Source organism: Triticum aestivum, chromosome 1A, assembly GCF_018294505.1.
Source record: "Triticum aestivum cultivar Chinese Spring chromosome 1A, IWGSC CS RefSeq v2.1, whole genome shotgun sequence".
NCBI lineage: Eukaryota > Viridiplantae > Streptophyta > Magnoliopsida > Poales > Poaceae > Triticum > Triticum aestivum.
Genome location: NC_057794.1, coordinates 333,741,637 through 333,762,400, shown reverse-complemented (window position 1 = coordinate 333,762,400; position 20,764 = coordinate 333,741,637).

Here is a 20,764-nt window from a genome sequence, read left to right as displayed (position 1 = left end):
CCCGCGCCCGTCTCCTCCGCCCACGCCGCCCGAGGCCGGCGCCGCCTCTCCGTCTTCATCCTCCTCCGGCCGGACTCTGGCGAGCTCTCTCCCCCGCTGATGAACAGTACCTCGCCGGCCGTCCTCGATCCGTGTGAAGATCTCAGATCTAGAATTTTCGGTTGACTTTTTCCCTCCTAACCCTAGCTCAAGTGCTCATGTTCATAGCCTCGTAACTTTGCATCCGTAGCTCCGATTCATGCATATATCATATCAAAATGTTCATCTCAGTGAGTACATCATTTCATTCCATTGCATCATTTTCATTTGAGTTCATCTTGCTGCCCGAAATTCTGTTAGAAGAGGGCTACTTGAGTTAATTGTCAGATCTGCTGCTCCTTTTAGATTTTTGTCATTTTTGCCATGATTATTGTGTGCATGATATGCCCTGATGCTCTACATATGTTTTGTTAAGGGTTTTGTCATCTTTCCAGAGGTGCAACCCATGTATTTTTGTGATGTGTGTGGTGACTTGCACAAGCTTGCAAAGTGGTGCACTTGTTAATTCTGTTTTCAGGGACTTAGCATTTCCACTAAGTCCTTGATCTGTTTATCTCATGTTGCCATATGTTCATGTTGTTTCCAAGTGATCCGTGCCTCTTTTGAGGATGATCAGTAAGGATGTTTTGTTAATATTGTAGTGCTCTATCCATCCATGCCTTTTTTTGCAATTGTGGAGCACCCTAGCTTGAGTCAATCGAGCTCTACTTTTGCTACTTTGTGAATCTGGGCAGATTGTCAACTTGTTTGCAATTTTGCCGATGTTGTTGTAGTTGATCCGTGCATGCTATGTTATTGTTCTTGCCATTTCTAGCTTGCATTTTGTGTGTTCTTGATAGATGTATGCTTAGCTTGTCATGAATTGTTCCATAGTAAGTGCATCGAGCTCGTAAACATGCCTACTTGAGTTATGTTTCAGCATGTGCCAGTTTTTCACTAAGTCTGAAAACTGATTATGTTTTTGCCATGTTCACATGCTTGCAATTGTATTTTCTGATCCATTTTGGCTCAAGGTCACTAAGGGACTTTTGTTAAGCTCTTTGAGTAGCTCCATGCCATGCTTTACTTTGCCATGTTCAGGTCCTGTAGCATGTAGTTTTGTTGCTCCGAAGAGTGTTACCTGATCTGAAATTCCAGACAAGTGTCAATTTACCAAGTCTGAAATCTGTTTGTCATATGCATTTTTGCCATGCTTGTTTGAACCTGTTAATGGGTGAATTGGCCGTAGCTCAGTGCTAGACTTTTGTTAAGCATCTTGAATGCATCCCTGCCATGTATTTTGTTGTCATGTTTGGGTGTTGTAGCATGTTCATCTCATTGCAATTAGATGGTTACTTGCTGTAAATTGCAGACCGGTGTCATGTTTGAATCGCTTGCCATTTCCAAACCGTAACTCCGATCCCGACGTTCTTTATATCGTTTTCAAGCAATTTCATCTCATCTTTCCAGTGGCACACTTGGATCTCCAAGTTGAGGCCAGGTTCTTGCATTTCCTGTCATATCTTGCATATGCATCCCGCATCGCATCCCGCATAGCATACCATCATTGCTTCGTATTGTTTGTTCCTTGCACGTGGTTGATTGTGTCCTTGTTGCTTGTTTGTCTTGTTTGGGTAGAGCCGTGAGACGAGTTCGCTAACGAGGATCCCGTTGAGTTTGCTTTCGAGGATCCAGTCAACTCTGACAACTGTGCAGGCAAGATGATCATACCCTCAAAATCACTACTATCTTTGCTATGCTAGATTGGTCGCTCTTTGCTATGCCAATGCCACGATGCCTACCACTTGCTTTCAAGCCTCCCAAATTGCCATGTAAAACCTCTAACCCACCATGTCGTAGCAAACCGTTGATTGGCTTTGTTACCGCTTTGCTCAGCCCCTCTTATAGCGTTGCTAGTTGCAGGTGAAGATTGGAGGCCGTTCCTTGTTGGAACATTTATTACTTGTTGGGATATCATTATATTGCCATGTTATCTTAATGCATCTATATACTTGGTAAAGGTTGGAAGGATTGGCCTCTCGCCTAGTGTTTTGTTCCACTCTTGCCGCCCTAGTTTCCGTCATATCGGTGTTATGTTCCCGGATTTTGCGTTCCTTACGGGGTTGGGTTATAATGGGAACCCCTTGATAGTTCGCCTTGATTAAAGCTTTTCCAGCAATGCCCAACCTTGGTTTTACCATTCGCCACCTAGCCTCTTTTTCCCTTGGGTTTCCGGAGCCCGAGGGTCATCTTATTTTAACCCCCCCCCCGGGCCAGTGCTCCTCTGAGTGTTGGTCCGAACTGAGCTGCCTGCGGGGCCACCTCGGGGAAACTTGAGGGTTGGTTTTACTCGTAACTAGTCTCATCTGAGTGTGCCCTGAGAACAAGATATGTGCAGCTCCTATCGGGATTTGTCGGCACACTCGGGCGGTGTTGCTGGTCTGGTTTTAACCTGTCGAAGTGTCTTGAAGAACCGAGATACCGAGTCTGATCGGAACGTCTTGGGAGGAGGTCTATTCCTTTGTTGACCGTGAGAGCTTGTCATGGGCTAAGTTGGGACTCCCCTGCAGGGATTTGAACTTTCGAAAGCCGTGCCCGCGGTTATGGGCAGATGGGAATTTGTTAATGTCCGGTTGTAGATAACTTGAACCTTAACTTAATTAAAATGAATCAACTGAGTGTGTTACCGTGATGGCCTCTTCTCTGCGGAGTCCGGGAAATGGAGACAGTGTTGGAGTAATGTTTGCGCAGGTTGTTCTCTAGTTTCGCGCTCGCGCTTTGCCTTCTCTTCTCGCTCTCTTTTGCGAATAAGTTAGCCACCATATATGCTAGTTGCTTGCTGCAGCTCCACATATTTATCTTGCTTTACCTATAAGCTTAAATAGTCTTGATCGCGAGGGTGCAAGATTGCTGAGTCCCTGTGGCTCACAGATTACTATTACACCAGATGCAGGGCCCGATGATTCCGCTCCAGCAGACGTGTATGAGCTCAAGTGGGAGTTCGACGAGGACTCTCAATGTTACTATGTTTCCTTTCCTGATGATCAGTAGTGGTGCCCAGTTGGGGATGATCTGGACAGCGTCGCATGTTGGGTTATCTTTTATTTTGGCGCCGTAGTTGGGCCATGAGTGTTTGGATGATGTAATGTTATTTATGTACTTGATTGACGTGGTGAGCGTAAGCCAACTATGTTATCCACCCTTTATGATTTATATTACATGGGATGTTGGGAAGATTGCCTAACTTGCGACATATGCCTTCAATGCGATTATGTCTCTAAGTCGTGCCTCGACAGGTGGGAGCTATAGTCGCATCGAGGGTGTTACATCTGCACTCTTCTAATGATGCAAGACCGCTGAAAATGGTGAAGCTGATAGTCTTTGATAGGACTAGGCTCTCCCTCTATTCTAGCATTCTGAAGTTTAGTCCACAGATACAGCCCATTTCATTGATACCGATGCATGTGTAGTGTAGATCCTTGCTTGCAAGTACTTTTGATGAGTACTCATGGTTTCTTTGCTACCCTCTTTTCCCCCTTCTTTCTTCTTTCCGGTTGTTGCACCTAGATGGTGGATCCCAGGAGCCAGATGCCACCTAGTCGACTACTACTACTACCCGATGGAGCCTACTACTACGTGGAGGCCGTCGAAGTCCAGGAGTAGTTAGGAGGTCCCAGGCAGGAGGCCTTGCCTTTTCGATCGATGTTGCTTTTGTGCTAGCCTTCTTAAGGCATCCTTGTTTAACTTATGTATGTACTCAGATATTGCTGCTTCCGCTAACTCGTCAGTATTCGATCCCTCGAGGCCCCTGGCTTGTAATATAAAGCTTGTATTATTTTAATCTGTGTCTAGAGTTGTGTTGTCATATCTTCCCGTGAGTCCCTGATCTTGATCGTACACATTTGTGTGTATGATTAGTGTATGATTGAATCGGGGGCGTCACAAGGTGGTATCAGAGCCGACTGCCTGTAGCATCCCCCGTTCCAACTCCTTGGCCGAAGTTGAGTCTATTCAATTGCAAAAAATTTACTAACATGGCTGTGTGGCTTATGGGCCCACGTCGCCATTGGTTGGTATTAGGATCTTTTATTCCTCATCTATACTCTAGGACTCTGATCTCTCGTCTATTCGGGTTAAACATTTTACTAACTCTGACATTAGGCTCTCGTACCCACTCCCTCCCGAAGGGCCCCGACATTATCGATGATCGCTTGCTTCGCCAGAAGATTCTACAGATACCCCTCGATGTTTCTCGAGACACTATGCCAACTGCCTTGTAGTTCCTGACCAGCGATAACCCCCATGAACCTTGCCGCTTGTACCTTCATCCCCAGTTGCTCCTGTTATCACAAGATACCCCAAATACTCTCCGTTTCCTCAAGAATCCTCTGAGCTTACTGCTTTGCAGTTCTTTACCACATGAATACCCCTACGGATAATTCCTCGCACTTATTGAGTATCCGTTCATCCCCAGTTGTTTGTATGCTTCATAAGATTCTCTAAAATACTATTCGATCTTCCGAGAATCCTCTTCAAACTATTGCTCTGCAAATACTTGTCCGCTTGCAGTATGGATGCTTCTCATATGTCTAGCAATATCATCAGTATCCTTTGACGTCGTCATTTTGTTCCTATTGATTCAACATGTGAGCAAATGTGCACAATCATCAGTTGATCCTTTCAAATGATCTTCCGGCTCAGATGTCTGTCCTTTATCAATGCGTTTGCTTCTGATCCCTTGATTTGGAATTCATAATTCCCTTGCATTTGAGCTTGAATTAGGAAGTTGCTCATATAATTTGATCTCCTTGCATTCTTTCTTCTTCTGGTTGAGTACTGATGACCACATCTGATCCCTTATGGACCACGAGATCCTTTGTTAGATTTTATCCGAGAACGCCCTTCATATTCAATAACCATGTGAGCCTTTCCTCGGATACATAATGCCTTTGGTAAATTATATCCTCTACTTTCTCAATCATGCTCTTCTTTCGAGCTTGAGTTTTTACTCCTAAAGTTTGTGGTATATATTCCTAAGAGGCCCTAAACGGTTGAACCTATGCCTTTTCTTATCTGTGTGAACCCGGAAACTACTACGGGTCATACTCTACTATTGTTTTGACAGATAACCTTTCAACACTACAACTTCATCAAAAGCGAGAAGTAAATGAAATGGTATGCATTGAAAAAGCGGGAGTCAACCTTGAACTTTGTGTTCATGCCCATGGACACGATGTAGATCTTATCATGGAAGCTTCTCTTAAAATTAATTATCCTTATGGTATAAGATCATCTTATATCTGGGATTTGATCCTTTGCAATCGTGGTTCTGACCATGAGTGATCCCCTTTGATTCCATTTCTCAGACAAGTTACAACACTTGTCTTCTGTAGATAAATGCATCTCTGCAACCTCTATTTTGATCTACCTTTGAGTATTACCCTCCGGTATCTCGAGAATGCCAAAGAACTGTGTTTCTTTCTATGAGTCTTCTTCTAGTATTGCTTCTCACCGATTTCAGATTTCCCCCTGATTCTGAGTTATTAGTCACTCGAGGACACCAATAAGTGAATCAAGTCCGCGCTCTGATTCAATGACTCTACGTAATTTTCGTTGCTTACGAGTTTAATAATTCTTCAAGTCATTCCTAGCTTGATCGACTATATCATCATGCTGAATTTTAACTGTGCTACCTGGTCCTTCCCGGAGCACAATTTTCGATGATGAGCTAATCCCGATCCTAATCATATCGTTTCACCATGAACAACAAGCTTGATTCCGAGTTCGTGTCATACCCATGGTTCCAATAACCTTTCGCTTCATCATTTCTTTAACTTGATGTCATCATCGGTCGATTACATCTTAATGAAACCTCTCGACAAATATGTTGTGATCATCATCAATATTCTAAGCTCTTCCAGGTTATCAATCGAATTCATGATCAGGAATATCATCCTTGCCCCCTCAATGAATTATTACTGAGCCCGTGGGCCCTATCCTGATCATTTTTCTTGCTAAAATTGTGCGACTTAATTTATAAGTTGTCTTCGATGGATCCTTTGTGAATCCAAAGTCTGGCCTTTACCTGATGGCCATGTTGATGCTATCCCGAAGCATGACTGTGGTACACCGATCATCAACAATAGTATTCAAAGAACAATGCTAAATGTTTCATGATCAATTATCCAAACACCATTGTATGGGTAACGTCATGAATTTCCTCGCCACTTTACTGAAGTGGTTAACTGCATGTTATCCTATCTTGTATATCCTGCTCTGCTTCTTCTTGTGGAGGATATGCTTCTAATACTTGTGTTTAGAAACGTTTTCCTTTCCAATGTACTGATTAATCTAATGATCACCTTTTCTTTTACATTCTTTTGTTTAACCTTTCTTGTGGTTTATGAGATCTAAGAAGTAACAGTTCCCTGCTTATGTAAACACCTCGATGTACAATTGGTCAGTAAGACCTTGTTATTATGGCTGTTGAGATTCCGGTCACCGCCGATGGACGAGAACTTTGCCTATTGATCCGCCTCGTTCAACGAGCAGGAAAATAGTTCTCTTCGTCCCTCGCCCTTGGTACCAACATTGTTGGCAACATAACTGATAGTCTATCATCTGACTTGCCTTGCTATCGGCCCCCTTTCTACTTTTAACCCACATGGTGGGCCCATAACCCACAGTTCCACAGGATCAAAACCTGACTCTCCTTTATAACTTTGATTCTAAAATATTCTTGCATTTGGATTCGTATCATGTCACGAGCCACCTTTCGAGAGATGATCTATTCCCGATGCTCTGAACCCCCTTTCTCACACTTTGTTCAGGTGTCAATCATTTGTCCATTCGCTTGAAACTTCCTATCGTACCTACATACTTTGCTCTCGATGTTTTGTTAAGTTTCAACTCGAGAGATACTTCTGCCTCATTCCCTGAATTGTTCACCAGATAATTAACCCTATAAGGGTCAGTTCTCCCGAAGTTACTCTTTACTTCCCCACTTAAATCTCGGGACAAGATTTCTTGTAGTGGAGGCGATTTGTAACACCCCTAGTGTCATGCTACAGTAATCCCCTGTTAATGGTGCCATGTCATCATGTTACTGTTGCTAATCTTCACTTGATCCAAATCACAATTCAAATTCAAATCCAATCTAAAGTCAAAAATTCATATTTGTCAGACATGAAATCTAATATGTTCATCATGTGGCAAATATTCTTTTGATAATATTGGTAGTGAACTAACATTTTTCCAAAATTTCTAAATGCCCTTTGTGAATAAAACAGTGGCTTAAACAATTATGTAAATGCCTTTTATAATTTCTAAAATAACAAACTAATTTATTAGAGTACGAAGCTTTTTGAGGAAGAGGTATAAATAGTAATACTAGTTTAGAAACTACTTTTACATTTTACTTAAACTAAGTTAAGGTGAAAATAAATAAAACAAAATAAAACAGAAACACGAAAAAGAAATAAAAAGTTAAAAAGAAAACCCCAGGCCAACGGGGCCATCCAGCCTCTAACCCCCCTGGGCTAGCCACAACCAGCCCACCATTCCCTTCGCCCACCTCCCCTGTTCCACCGACCGCGTCGCTACAGGGGAGGGGTTGCCCCTGACCACCTCACCAACGCCGTCGGGGAGAGGATAAGGACCCCCCCCCTCGTCCCCTCGATTCCTCTCCTGCTCCCAGATCCACCTCGCCTCCTTCTGTCCCCCCTCTCGCCAGATCCGCTCTGCCGCGGCGCCCTGTTGCCGTTGACGCCATGCCCGTGGATGCCTGAAGCCGCTCCGCTTGACGCGCCGCCGTCGCCTTTGTCGTTCGCGTGCTCCTCGACGACCCTGAGACCCGCTAGCGTGTCCAGAAGGACCGTTGTACTCCGCGGCCCCGTCTGCACCACCGTGACGGCGCCGAGGACCTCCAAGACGACGCCCACTCCCTCTTCTTCATAGGGTCGCCGCCGTCGTCCATCGTCGTTGCCGCGCCGCTGCTGCTACTAATCTGTCACAAGGCCCCCATGCACCCCCACTGTGAGCTCTCATTCCCCTCTGTTTCCCTCTGTTGTGTCGTAGCCGCTTACCGCGCCGTCCCGCGGCGCTCGAGCTTCCGCCGAGCTCTCGGTCTACCCGGTCACCCGCGCCTCGCGACTAGCGCAGATCCCTGTTGCCGCTCCCCGTGCTAGCGCTCTGCTCACCGCTCCCCAACCCCGCGTCCGCCACGTGCAGACCATGCCTCGGCCTCCCCGTCCGCTCGCGACCCGCGCCCGACCACCACCTCCCCTACGCACTCACCCAGCCGCTGCTGCTCGCCCCCTCCCGTCCAGCTGCCGCCGTCACCACGCCCGCGACCGCGGCCGCCGTGGCTCTCGACGGCCACGACGAGCCACCCACGCGCACACCGGGCCGCCCCGACCGTGAGCCGCATCCACCAGCCCCGCCCCCTCTAGCGCGTCACCGCGACTCATGCTCGCCGCTACCCGCCTGCGGCCGCATGCGGCCGTGCTCCTTAGCCGCTGTCGTTGCTTGGCACCTGCCACCGTAGCTCGCGGCCCCGCCTCCCCCACCGTCCTCGCCCCTCATCGCCGGCCACTCTGTTCTGTGCCCTGCCGCCCCATCGCCGCGGCCGCTGCCCCCACCACTACTCCGCCCGTGAGCCTCCGGCCCGGCCTCCCGCTGGCGCTGGCCGCTCCTTCCCCCGCCTCGGGCTGCCGTGCCCGTCGCCGCCCGGGGTCGGCCTCCGCTCGGGCTCTCGCATGCCCCAACGCCCATAGCCGTCGCTCGCGCCAGCTATGGCCCCTGTGCCTATGGCACGTGGGGCCCGCCCCTAGAGAGAAGAAATACTAAAAATAAAAAAATAGATAGAATTAAAATTAATTAAATAGATTAATTAATTAACTTAATTAATTTAGGTTAATTATCCTAACTTAATTAACCCATGTGTTTAAACTAGTTAACTAGGCTAATTAGCTAACAGTCCATGACAGCGGGCCCCATGTGCTAGGTTTGACTTAGTCAACCTATTGACCTGCTGACGTCATGCTGACCTTGTAATGGTGCAATAATTATGCTTTCGAATTAAATTATTTAAAAATAAATTCAGAATATAGTTTAAAACTTTGTAAAGTCATAGAAAATAATCCGTAACTCGGATGAAAATGTTTTCTACATGAAAGTTGCTTAGAAAAACTTGACGAATCCGAATAAGCGGTCCATTTACCTGTAAGATGCCTCCAACACCACAAACATGGAACCTTCCCCTCCGGTACATCTGTCTCACAGATGTCTGAACCCGAGAAAACATTCTAGTTAATTTCCCGCTTCGTTTGCAATGTGTAGCACCATGTTAGAACACTCCTAGCTCCACATATCTTCTTGTCATGCTTAGTTGTGCATCTGTTTGCACTGTATTTATTGTTTCTTCCCCCTCTTCTCCGGTAGACCACGAGACCGATGCTGCCCCTGTGATCGACTACGTCGACGACGACACTTCTTCCTTTTTAGCAGAGCTTTCAGGCAAGCCCTCCCTTTGATCATCCCGATATCGCCCATTCCATTCTCTCATGCTTGCCTTAGATTTTGCTATTGTTATTGTTTGCTCCTATTCTAATGCATAGCCTGCTTTTGTAACCTGTTCATTGTACCTTACCTGCTTATCCTAAACTGCTTAGTATAGGTTGGTTAGTGATCTATCAGTGACCCCCACCTTGTCCTAGTTGCCCTGCTTTATGTTCGATGACTTGATCAACGTGATCGACGTCCCGGCCCCGACACCGCACATCACCCCCTAGTTGTATGACTCTGCAGAGTTACTATCAAGTGCCGAGGGTGACACCTTGTACATCAGTCCTGATGAGATCTTTGTAGTGTAGCTATTCGGTCGTGGTCATCGAGGGTGATTTCCTCCTTAACCACTTCCGGTACGACTCTGTCGTGCAATCCCTCAAGTGTGAACCTCGAGGGTGGTTCCTCTTATGTTCACCTTGATGATTACATCTAGTGGAATCCACCGAGGGTGGTTCCTCAGGGTTCCCCTTGGTATTAGACATACAGTTACTATGGTTACTATGACTTTACATTGAACCATGTTACTAAAGATAGCTCGGTCCTGAGGGGTACCTGTGCGAGCTTAATTGCGAGCGATGAGGAGTCGGGTCGACCTGGTGGGTGCCCGGAGATAACTAGGAGGCGTGGCCGAGCATTCTTAGCCCTTGCCGCAAGTCCTCGAGAGGGGGCGATGGGGTCACGTCTTTCGTGAGTCTCTGCTTGTTACCGCGCGTTCCTAATCCACTACAATTTGGATATTTGATTCGAGGGGCCTCTGGCCTGATATCGCTAACCATCACGTGGACATAGTATGGGCATTCTGCATCGTATGCATCAGCCGAAGCTTAATATATGTCATGCGACTGAGCGGCGCACGACGGGTTGGAATGGTAAGCACCTGCCTTTTTAAGGAGGTAGCTAGGTCTGCTCACCGGCCGCCCACGCAACGTGCAGGAGTTCCCGAGGCGATGGCCCATGACCCCTGGGGGCATAGGTTTAATCCGGCGTGCTGACCTCGCTATTAAGCCTAGGTCAGGTTGTGGCATATCGTTTGGCCAAGGTCGGGCATGACCCGGGAAAGTGTGTCCGGCCGGAGTTAATCGAGCATGGTGGGTAAGTTGGTGCACCCCTGCAGGGAAGAAAACATATATCGATAGCATGTCCTACAGTAATAGACACTTGGAGTTGTATCCCGATCGATACAACTAGAACCGGATACTTGAGGTGATAATTGGATAGTATGGCTCTGGATTGCTTTCTCGTAGGGAGTCAAGGAAGAATCTCTGGGCGAGGTTGATGACACTACTACTACTTTACTTTATGCTAGTCTGCACTCTTCTAATGATGCAAGACCGCTGAAGATGCTGAAGCTGCTAGTCTTCGATAGGACTAGGCTCTCCCTCTATTCTGGCATTCTACAGTTCAGTCCACAAATACAGCCCATTTCATTGATACCGATGCATATGTAGTGTAAATCCTTGCTTGTGAGTACTTTGGACGAGTACTCATGGTTTCTTTCTACCCTCTTTTCCCCCTTATTTCTTATTTCCGGTTGTTGCAACCAGATGGTGGATCCCAGGAGCCAGACACCACCTAGTCGACTACTACTACTACCTGATGGAGCCTTCTACTACGTGGAGGCCGCCGAAGACCAGGAGTAGTTAGGAGGTCCCAGGAAGGAGGCCTTGCCTTTTTGATCGATGTTGCTTTTGTGCTAGCCTTCTTAAGGCATCCTTGTTTAACTTATGTATGTACTCAGATATTGCTGCTTCCGCTGACTCGTTTTATTCGACCTTATGTATTCAAGCCCTCGAGGCCCCTGGCTTGTAATATAAAGCTTGTATTATTTTAATTTGTGTCTAGAGTTGTGTTGTGATATCTTCCCGTGAGTCCCCGATCTTGATCATACACATTTGCGTGTATGATTAGTGTACGATTGAATCGGGGACATCACAGAAGATATCCTGAGATATGAGGAATTCATGCACAGAGACCTTATCATTGTTAACAAAAGAGTAAAGCCTAGGTAGTCTCCAACACAAAGGTCTAGAAGAACCACCAATGAACCAAGCATCAGTCCAAAAAAGAGCAGAGTCTCCCATGTTATGTGCACTGAGGCAATGGCAGTACATGCATCCGAAAGCTTGAGGATATCTCTCCACCAAAATGAACCAACTGTAGTTGTAGCATGTGGGATTCCAACATCATAATAGATAATCCAGATCAGGGTACCCAGGGGATATCTGCCTTACTAAAAAATGTGTAGATGCTTGAGAAGGAGGCCCTTATTTTGAATATGCAAGTTAATCACCCCAAGGCCTCCTTTGTCCTTTGGCCTACAAACCAAGCCCCAAGCAGCAAGGGATTTCTTTGGAGCATCACTGCTACCTCTCCATAGGCATTGTCTAAATATTTTGTCCAACTACTTGATAATACCATGAGGGAGTTGCAAACTGCAGAGGAAGTAAATTGGCATAGACGTCAAGACAGAAGTTAACATCTGCAAACGAGAGCCCTGATTTAGCATGCAAGAACTAGCAGTCAATCTCCTTTCCAATGTGTTAACTAAGGGCATGAAATCCACAATTCTTGGCCTAGTAGTTCCAAGTGGCAAGCCCAGATAGGTGAAAGGAAGTTGCCCAATTTTACAGCCCAACAGAGTAGCTAACATGTTTGCCTCCCCCTCATCAATGTTTAAGGGAATCATGGAGGACTTTGCAAAATTAACCTTTAACCCAGTGGATTGCTGAAAGGTAGCAACATATTCTTAAGGGCTACCAATTCCTCCTCTTTGGCTGATAGAAAGATGACAATATCATCAGCATATTGTACTATAGGAAAATCCTGATCATTGGATGGGATTGGGGGGGTTAAGGTTCGATGTAAAAACATTTGATTAACCACAAACTATAAAAGGTCAGCAGTTATAACAAAAAGAAGGGCTGAGAGAGGATCACCCTGCCTGACCCCACATTTGTACTTAAACTGTTTGCCAGGTATGCCATTGAGCAACACAGAAGAGGTGAAAGTGCACCTATCCCTAGGTGGTTTTGGTAATTCCTAACAACATATAGCTCATTGAGCTAATGCTATTCCAAGATTAATATTTCAGGAAAAGCTCAATGAATGGCATGGCATGGATGAGGAAAGTGGACCCCTCAAAATACTAAGGACAAAAAGATTGGCTCAAGCTCAAAGCTCAAGACTCTACATTTTATATTTTAGTGATCCAAGATCACATTGAGTCTATAGGAAAAGCCAATACTATCAAGGAGGGATGAGGTGTTGCTTAATGAGGTTCTTGCTTCATAGTGCTTAGTGATATGCTCCAAAACCCTCAACTACCTTCCCTCACCACATTTGACCTAAACCAAAAGTCAAACTCGGCCCCACCGATTCTTTCTATCCGGCGCCACCGAGTTCAGATGTCATAGCCAATGCCACAAACCCTAGGCAAATCGGTCTCACCGATAGGGATCTCGGTGACACCGAGATCGGATTGTAATATCTCTGTTTCCCTTCGTAACGTTTCGGTCATACCGAGATGAGCAATCGGTCCCACCGAGATTGCAATGTAAACTCTCTGTTTCCCTTTTGTAACATTTCGGTCCCACCAAAATGAGCGATCGGTCCCACCGAGTTTACCTAACCAACTCTCTGGTTAGCTTATTACCAAAATCGTTCCCATCAAGTTTGTGTAATCGGTCACACCGAGATTACGTTATGCCGTAACCCTAACCATATCGGTCCTACCGAGTTGCATCTCAATCCCACCGAAAATCCTAACGGTCACTAGGTTTGCTAAATCGGTCCGACCGAGTTTCTCAATTCAGTCTCATCGAGATTGGTAAATTATGTGTAATGGTTAGTTTTTGTGTGGAGGCTATATATACCCCTCCACCTACTCTTCATTTGTGGAGACAGCCATCAGAACATTCCTACACTTCCAATACACATTTTCTGAGAGAGAACCACCTACTCATGTGTTGATGCCAAGATATTCCATTCTCACTATATGAATCTTGATCTCTAGCCTTCCCCAAGTTGCTTTCCACTCAAATCTTATTTCCACCAAATCCATATCATGTGAGAGAGAGTTGAGTGTTGGGGAGACTATCATTTGAAGCACAAGAGCAAGGAGTTCATCATCAACACACCATTTGTTACTTCTTGGAGAGTGGTGTCTCCTAGATTGGCTAGGTGTCACTTGGGAGCCTCCGACAAGATTGTGGAGTTGAACCAAGGAGTTTTAAGGGCAAGGAGATCGCCTACTTCGTGATGATCTACCGCTAGTGAGGCAAGTCCTTCGTGGGCGATGGCAATGGTGGGATAGACAAGGTTGCTTCTTCGTGGACCCTTCGTGGGTGGAGCCCTCCGTGGACTCGCGCAACTGTTACCCTTCGTGGATTGAAGTCTCCAACAACGTGGATGTACGATAGCACCACCTATCGGAACCACGACAACATCCGTGTCTCCAATTGCGTTTGAATCCTCCAAACCCTTCCCTTTACATTTTTGCAAGTTGCATGCTTTACTTTCCGCTGCTCATATACTCTTTGCATGCTTGCTTGAATTGTGTTAAGATTGCTTGACTTTTCCAAAGTTGCTAAAATCTGCCAAGAACTGAAATTGGGAAAAGGCTAGATTTTTATTTGGTCAAGTAGCCTAATCACCCCCCCCTCTAGACATACTTTCGATCCTACAAGAGGACCCTGATGAAAGAATTTCTTTAACCCAGCCAATCCATTTATCATCAAAACCCTTGTATTTGAGCATCTGCAAAATAACCTCATGTTCCACAGTATCAAAAGCCTTGGCAAAATCCAGTTTCAGAATGGTAATAGGTCTCTTTGACTGTTTGCATTGATGTATATATTCAAATGCCCAAGCTAAATAGTCCTGAATTGATCTGCTCTTAAGAAAGCCATGCAGATTCTTATGAATACATTTCAAAATCACTCCCTGCAACCTGTTGGCCAACAGCTTGGTGAGAAATTTCAAGCAAGTGTTAGTTAATGAGATAGGTCGAAAATCATCTAGTCCCTCAGGAGAGATCATTTTGGGTATGAGAATGATGAGGGAGCCATTGATATTTTCCAAAGATAATTTCCCTTCATAAAAGTCTTGAATCAAGCGCGGAAAATCCTTCTCAATAATGGGACAACAATGTTCAACGAACATTCCATTGAAACCATCAGGGCCTGGTGCCCGATCAGGTGGCAACTCCTACAGAACCTTCTTAATCTCAACATCAGAGAATGGCTGCGACAATTCTTCCAGACCAGGAACGGGCTGGATGAGGTTTGGCAAGTCATAGCCCACTGAGATGCCCTGGGCTTGGCCCATTATGTTTTTAAAAGAGGCCCAAAGTATTCCCGCCATTTGATCATGATCAGATACTAGGTCGGTCATCCCCGGGGTTTTCAGGCTGGCTATGGAATTCTTCCTCATGCGCTCAGAAGCCATGGCATGGAAGAATTTAGAAGTCTCCTCTCCCACCTTTATGTACCTGATCGTGCACCACTGCTTCCAATAGATATAATGCATTTTCAACAGGCACTCATAATGCAACTTGACAATTCTCATAAAATTAAACTCTGTCCTCACAAGCGTTCTCACCTCCTCCAAGTGATCAAAAAGGAGAATAACCTTGCTGCAATCAAGTGTTAGCTTCTTGAGGTAAGAGAGTTTCTTACTCCAAGCCCTCAAGTCATACCTGAGCCTTTTAAATTTCCTTGTTAACACTACCGATGTAGAGAGGTCAGCAAACACCGGAGCCTCCAAGATTTGCGGACACATTCCATAAAACCTGGCATATCCACCCAGAAGTTTTCAAACCGGAAGACCTTAGATTTAGGAATCTTTGTGTCGATAGAAACCACACATGGCACATGATCTAAGGCAGTTTTAGCCAGAGGAAATACCATAGTGTTAGGATAATGTGTTATCCAATCCTAGGTTGTTAAGAACCAATCGAGCTGTTCTAGGAGTGGTATTTGCTGCATATTAGACCACATGAAACTTCTTCCCTTTATAGGTAATTCCAAAAGACCAAGGTGCCCAATCACCTCATTAAAAAGGAAGATGTCATTTATATCTCCTCATGGTAGATTTCTGTTATCCAAAGAACGAATAAAATTGAAATCACCAAGGAGTAGCCAATTTCCTTAGGAGGGATAGTTAGGTGGTACAACCAGCTAACAAAATCATCCCTAGGTTGACCCTCGCATGGTCCATAGACTGAAACCAAAGTCCACTTCTCAGAATTATGAACAGACTTAAAAGAAACAACCACACTGAAATGTTGTATTTCCACCAGCTAAGCCTCAAAAGAAGAGGAGTTCCAAATGACCAAAATTCCACCAGATGCACCCACAGAAGCAGAAAAAGCAAACTGATCAAAGCATCTAGGGCAAAAAGACTTAATCATTCTAATGTCAAATTGCTCACATTTGGGTTCCTGCAGACAAATTATGGAGCGGTGACTCTCCTCAATCTTGGCTCTAACATCACGCTTTCTAGCTTCCGAATTCAAACCACGCACATTCCAACACAAAACATTCCAGTTACGAAATATAATAGTCTCCATAAATAACTAACATTAAAATATAAGAGCCAGCTGGGCTGCTTAATAGCTCAGGAATACTTCAAACATAGACGCACACATCAAGTTCAGATAAGTTCAGATATTCAGTCCTACAGAATAACACAGAAGAAAAATGACACGGGACCAAACATGTCCAGTGCCCCAGTGATGCACGGCGTGGTTCACTCATCATTAGGACCATCGTCTTGTGGAGCACGTTGAGGAGTAGCCGTAAGCTTCTCCACTGTTAAATCCCCCGGGGCAATGCCAAGAGCAGAGCCAATTTCCTGCATGGTGGCGATCGGCGTCGGGGGTGGCAAAGGGATATACTGGCTTGGAGCAGAATCAAACTTGAGCTTCTTGGCCTTGGGGCGTTGGAGAGGAGTAGGTTTGATAGGAATTGCAGAGGTGGGCTTCATGCCAGTTCTTTTGGCGCAGCTACGAGTCATTCATCTGAGAGAAAAGTCTAGGTTCTCTTCCACAAGTGTGGAACACGCTTGGGACGACGAGGTTGCCTCGGCCTTTTTCCAAGGGGAGAGGGGGTGACATAGGTAAACTTAAACTCTTCACGCCTCTGATCATGCGACTGTAAGTCAATACTCTGGGTGTCATCGGGCAGCTCATGCATATGATCGTGTGACTATGAGTCAAAACCCTGTGTGTCATCAGGTAGCTCCCGGAGCACAACAGAGGAGCGTGACTGCTTAGAAAGATCCATGAACAACCATTGTTGCTCCAAGAGTGAATCAAACTTGACGGGCATTGGTGGCAAAGAAAGCCCGGGCAGAAAGGTGGGTATGTTCTTGATCATAAATTATGGCATTAATGACTTAAAAGATCTTTCCCAAATCATGGCAGAGGGTAACATTGGTCCATAGAAAACTCGAATAATTCCCAAGTTGATAGGATCCAATGGTCCTACCGGATGGATGTTGAGCATCGGTTGCTGCACGTCCTCCATGTTTGCATCATCATCATAGTCCATAGATGGGTTAAGTATCATGGAGTTTTGATCCTCTGCGATTGGGTCCTACATAGGAGCATGATCAGGCTAATGAGCTGGTTCCAACCATGGCCCCCATCCAGCATCATTGTTTATATTCTGTGCCCAGCCTTTTGCATCATTGTGCCCTTGATCATGGCCAGGGGGCACGGCATTCCATCCCAAAGCAGGGTATGGCAGCATGGCCCAGAATGGCTGGGGAGGAGGATTTGCCCCTGGCATTGGGTGCGGATTGCCATCAAGGGGCATGGGGTCCTCATCTGCTAGGATCATAGCTTCTGCAAAGTCACCATCAAAAATATAGCAACCCGTCGTCCAAGATACGATTGCCCCTCCCCAATTAGCAAATTCTCGAAATGCAACCGAGCGTGGAACCAAAGCATTGTCAGGGAAAGATGCATGAACCAAGTGTAAATCACATGAAGAAACTCCATACAGATGGGATTTTGGAACCACTTTATTATGAATCATTTGATACTTGCGAACCATGCCTCATGGGCAAGATGACTAAAACTCCGTTCTTCGGAACAATGGAGCGAGCCAATGACTTATTGGAAATAATACATACCGATGTATGCGGTCCGATGAGTGTTGAGGCACGCGGCAGGTATCATTATTTTCTGACCTTCACAAACGATGAGCAGATATGGGTATATCTACTTAATGAAACACAAGTCTGAAACATTTGAAAAGTTCAAAGAATTTCAGAGTGAAGTGGAGAATCATCGTAATAAGAAAATAAAGTTTCTACAATCTGATCACAGAGGCGAATATTTGAGTTATGAGTTTGGCCTTCATTTAAAACAATATGGAATAGTTTCACAACTCATGCCACCTAGAACACCACAACGTAATGGTGTGTCCGCACGTTGTAGCCGTACTTTATTAGATATGGTGCGATCTATGATGTCTCTTACCGGTTTACCACTATCATTTTGGGGTTATGCATTAGAGACAGCTGCATTCACGTTAAATAGGACATCGTCTAAATCCGTTGAGACGACACTGTATGAACTATGGTTTGGCAAGAAACCTAAGCTGTCATTTCTTAAAGTTTGGGGATGCGACACTTATGTCAAAAGGCTCCAGCCTGATAAGCTCGAATCCAAATCAGAGAAGTGCGTCTTCATAGGATACCCTAAGGAAACAATTGGGTACACCTTCTACCAAAGATACGAAGGCAAGATCTTTGTTGCCAAGAATGGAACATTTCTATAGAAGGAGTTTCTCTTGAAAGAAGTGAGTAGGAGGAAAGTAGAACTTGATGAGGTAATTGTACCTTCTCTCAATTTGGAAAGTAGCACATCACATAAATCCGTTCTCGTGATGCCTACACCAACTAGAGAGGACACTAATGATGATGATCATGAAACTTTAGATCAAGTTACTATTGGACCTTGTAGTTTGAGTAGAGCATGTTCCGCACCAGAGTGGTACGGTAATCCTATCCTGGAAGTCATGTTACTAGACCATGGCGAACCTACGAACTATGCAGAAGCTATGATGAGCCCATATTCTGATAAATGGCTTGAGGCCATGAAATCTGAGATAGGATCCATGTATGAGAACAAAGTGTGGACTTTGGTGGACTTGCCTGATGATCAGCAAGCCACTGAGAATAAATGGATTTTCAAGAAGAAGACTGGCGTTGATGGTAATGTCACCGTATACAAAGCTCGACTTGTCGTGAAAGGTTTTCGACAAGTTCAAGGGGTTGACTACGATGAGACCTTATCACACGTAGCGATGTTTAAGTCAGTCCGAATCATGTTAGAAATTGCTGCATTTTATGATTATGAAATTTGGCAAATGGACGTCAAAATTGCATTCCTTAATGGATTTCTTAAAGAAGAGTTGTATATGATGCAACCAGAAGGTTTTGTCGATCCTAAAGGTGCTAACAAAGTGTGCAAGCTCCAATGATCCATCTATGGACTGGTGCAAGCATCTCGGAGTTGGAATATACGCTTTTGATGAGGTGATCAATACATATGGTTTTATACAGACTTTCGGTGAAAGCCTGTATTTACAGGAAAGTGAGTGGGAGCTCTGTAGCATTTCTTATATTATATGTAGATGACACATTGTTGATTGGAAATGATATAGAATTTTTGGATAGCATAAAAGGATACATGAATAAGAGGTTTTCAATGAAAGACCTCTGTTAAGCTGCCTATATATTGGGCATCAAGATCTATAGAGAAAGATCAAGACGCTTAATAGGACTTTTGCAAAGCACATACCTTGACAAAGTTTTGAAGAAGTTCAAAATGGATCAGTCAAAGAAAGGGTTCTTTCCTGTGTTACAAGGTGTGAAGTTGAGTCACACTCAAAGCCCGACGAGTGCAGAAGATAGAGAGAAAATGAAAGTCATACCCTATGCCTCAGCCATAGGTTCTATCATGTATGTTATGTTGTGTACCAAACCTGATGTGTGCCTTGCCATAAGTCTGGCAGGGAGGTACCAAAGTAATCCAGGAGTGAATCACTGGACAGCGGTCAAGAACATCCTGAAGTACCCGAAAAGGACCAAGGATATGTTTCTCATTTATGGATGTGACAAAGAGCTCGTTGTAAATGGTTACGTCGATGCTAGCTTTGACACTGATCCGGATGACTCTAAGTAACAAACTGGATACATATTTATATTGAATGGTGGAGCTATCAGTTGGTGCAATTCCAAGCAGAGCGTCGTGGCGAAATCTACGTGTGAAGCAGAATATAGAGCTACTTCGGAAGCAGCAAATGAAGGAGTCTGGATGAAGGACTTCATATCCGATCTAGGTGTAATACCTAGTGCATCTTAATACCTAGTGCATCTAGTCCAATGAAAATCTTTTGTGACAATACTGGAGCAATTGCCATGGAGAAGGAATCCAGTTTCACAAGAGAACCAAACACATCAAGAGACGCTTTGTAACACCCCGGATGTAACTTTCCCTATTTGTACTCCAACTCTTGCCATTTCCGGTGTTAAGTTATATTTATTTCTCGGGTTCGGGTCTTTGTCTCTGTGTGTTGTTTTTTGTTGTCATGCATCTCATATCATGTCATCATGTGCATTGCATTTGCATACGTGTTCATCTCATGCATTCGAGCATTTTCCCCGTTGTCCGTTTTGCATTCCGGCGCTTCGTTCTCCTCCGGTGGTCATTTCTAGATTTCTTTCATGTGTGGGGATTAAACATTTCCGGATTGGACTGAGACTTGTCATGCGGCCTTGGTTTACTACCGGTAGACCGCCTGTCAAGTTTCGTACCATTTGGACTTCGTTTGATACTCCAACGGTTAACCGAGGGACCGAAAAGGCCTCGTGTGTGTTGCAGCCCAACACCCCTCCAATTTGGCCCAAAACCCACCAAACTCTACTCCATCACCTAGAGCGTTCGATCACGATCGCGTGGCCGAAAACTGCACCTCATTTGGACTCTCCTAGCTCCCTCTATGCCTATTTAAACACCCCCCATTTTTCGGATCTCTTCTTCCTCCCCAAAACCCTAAATTGCCCCGCCGCCGACGGACATGTCCGCCGCCTGATCGGACACGTCCGCTGCCGCGCCCCAGCCAACCACGCCACGCCACGTGTCCATCCCGCCGCTCACCGCCGCGCG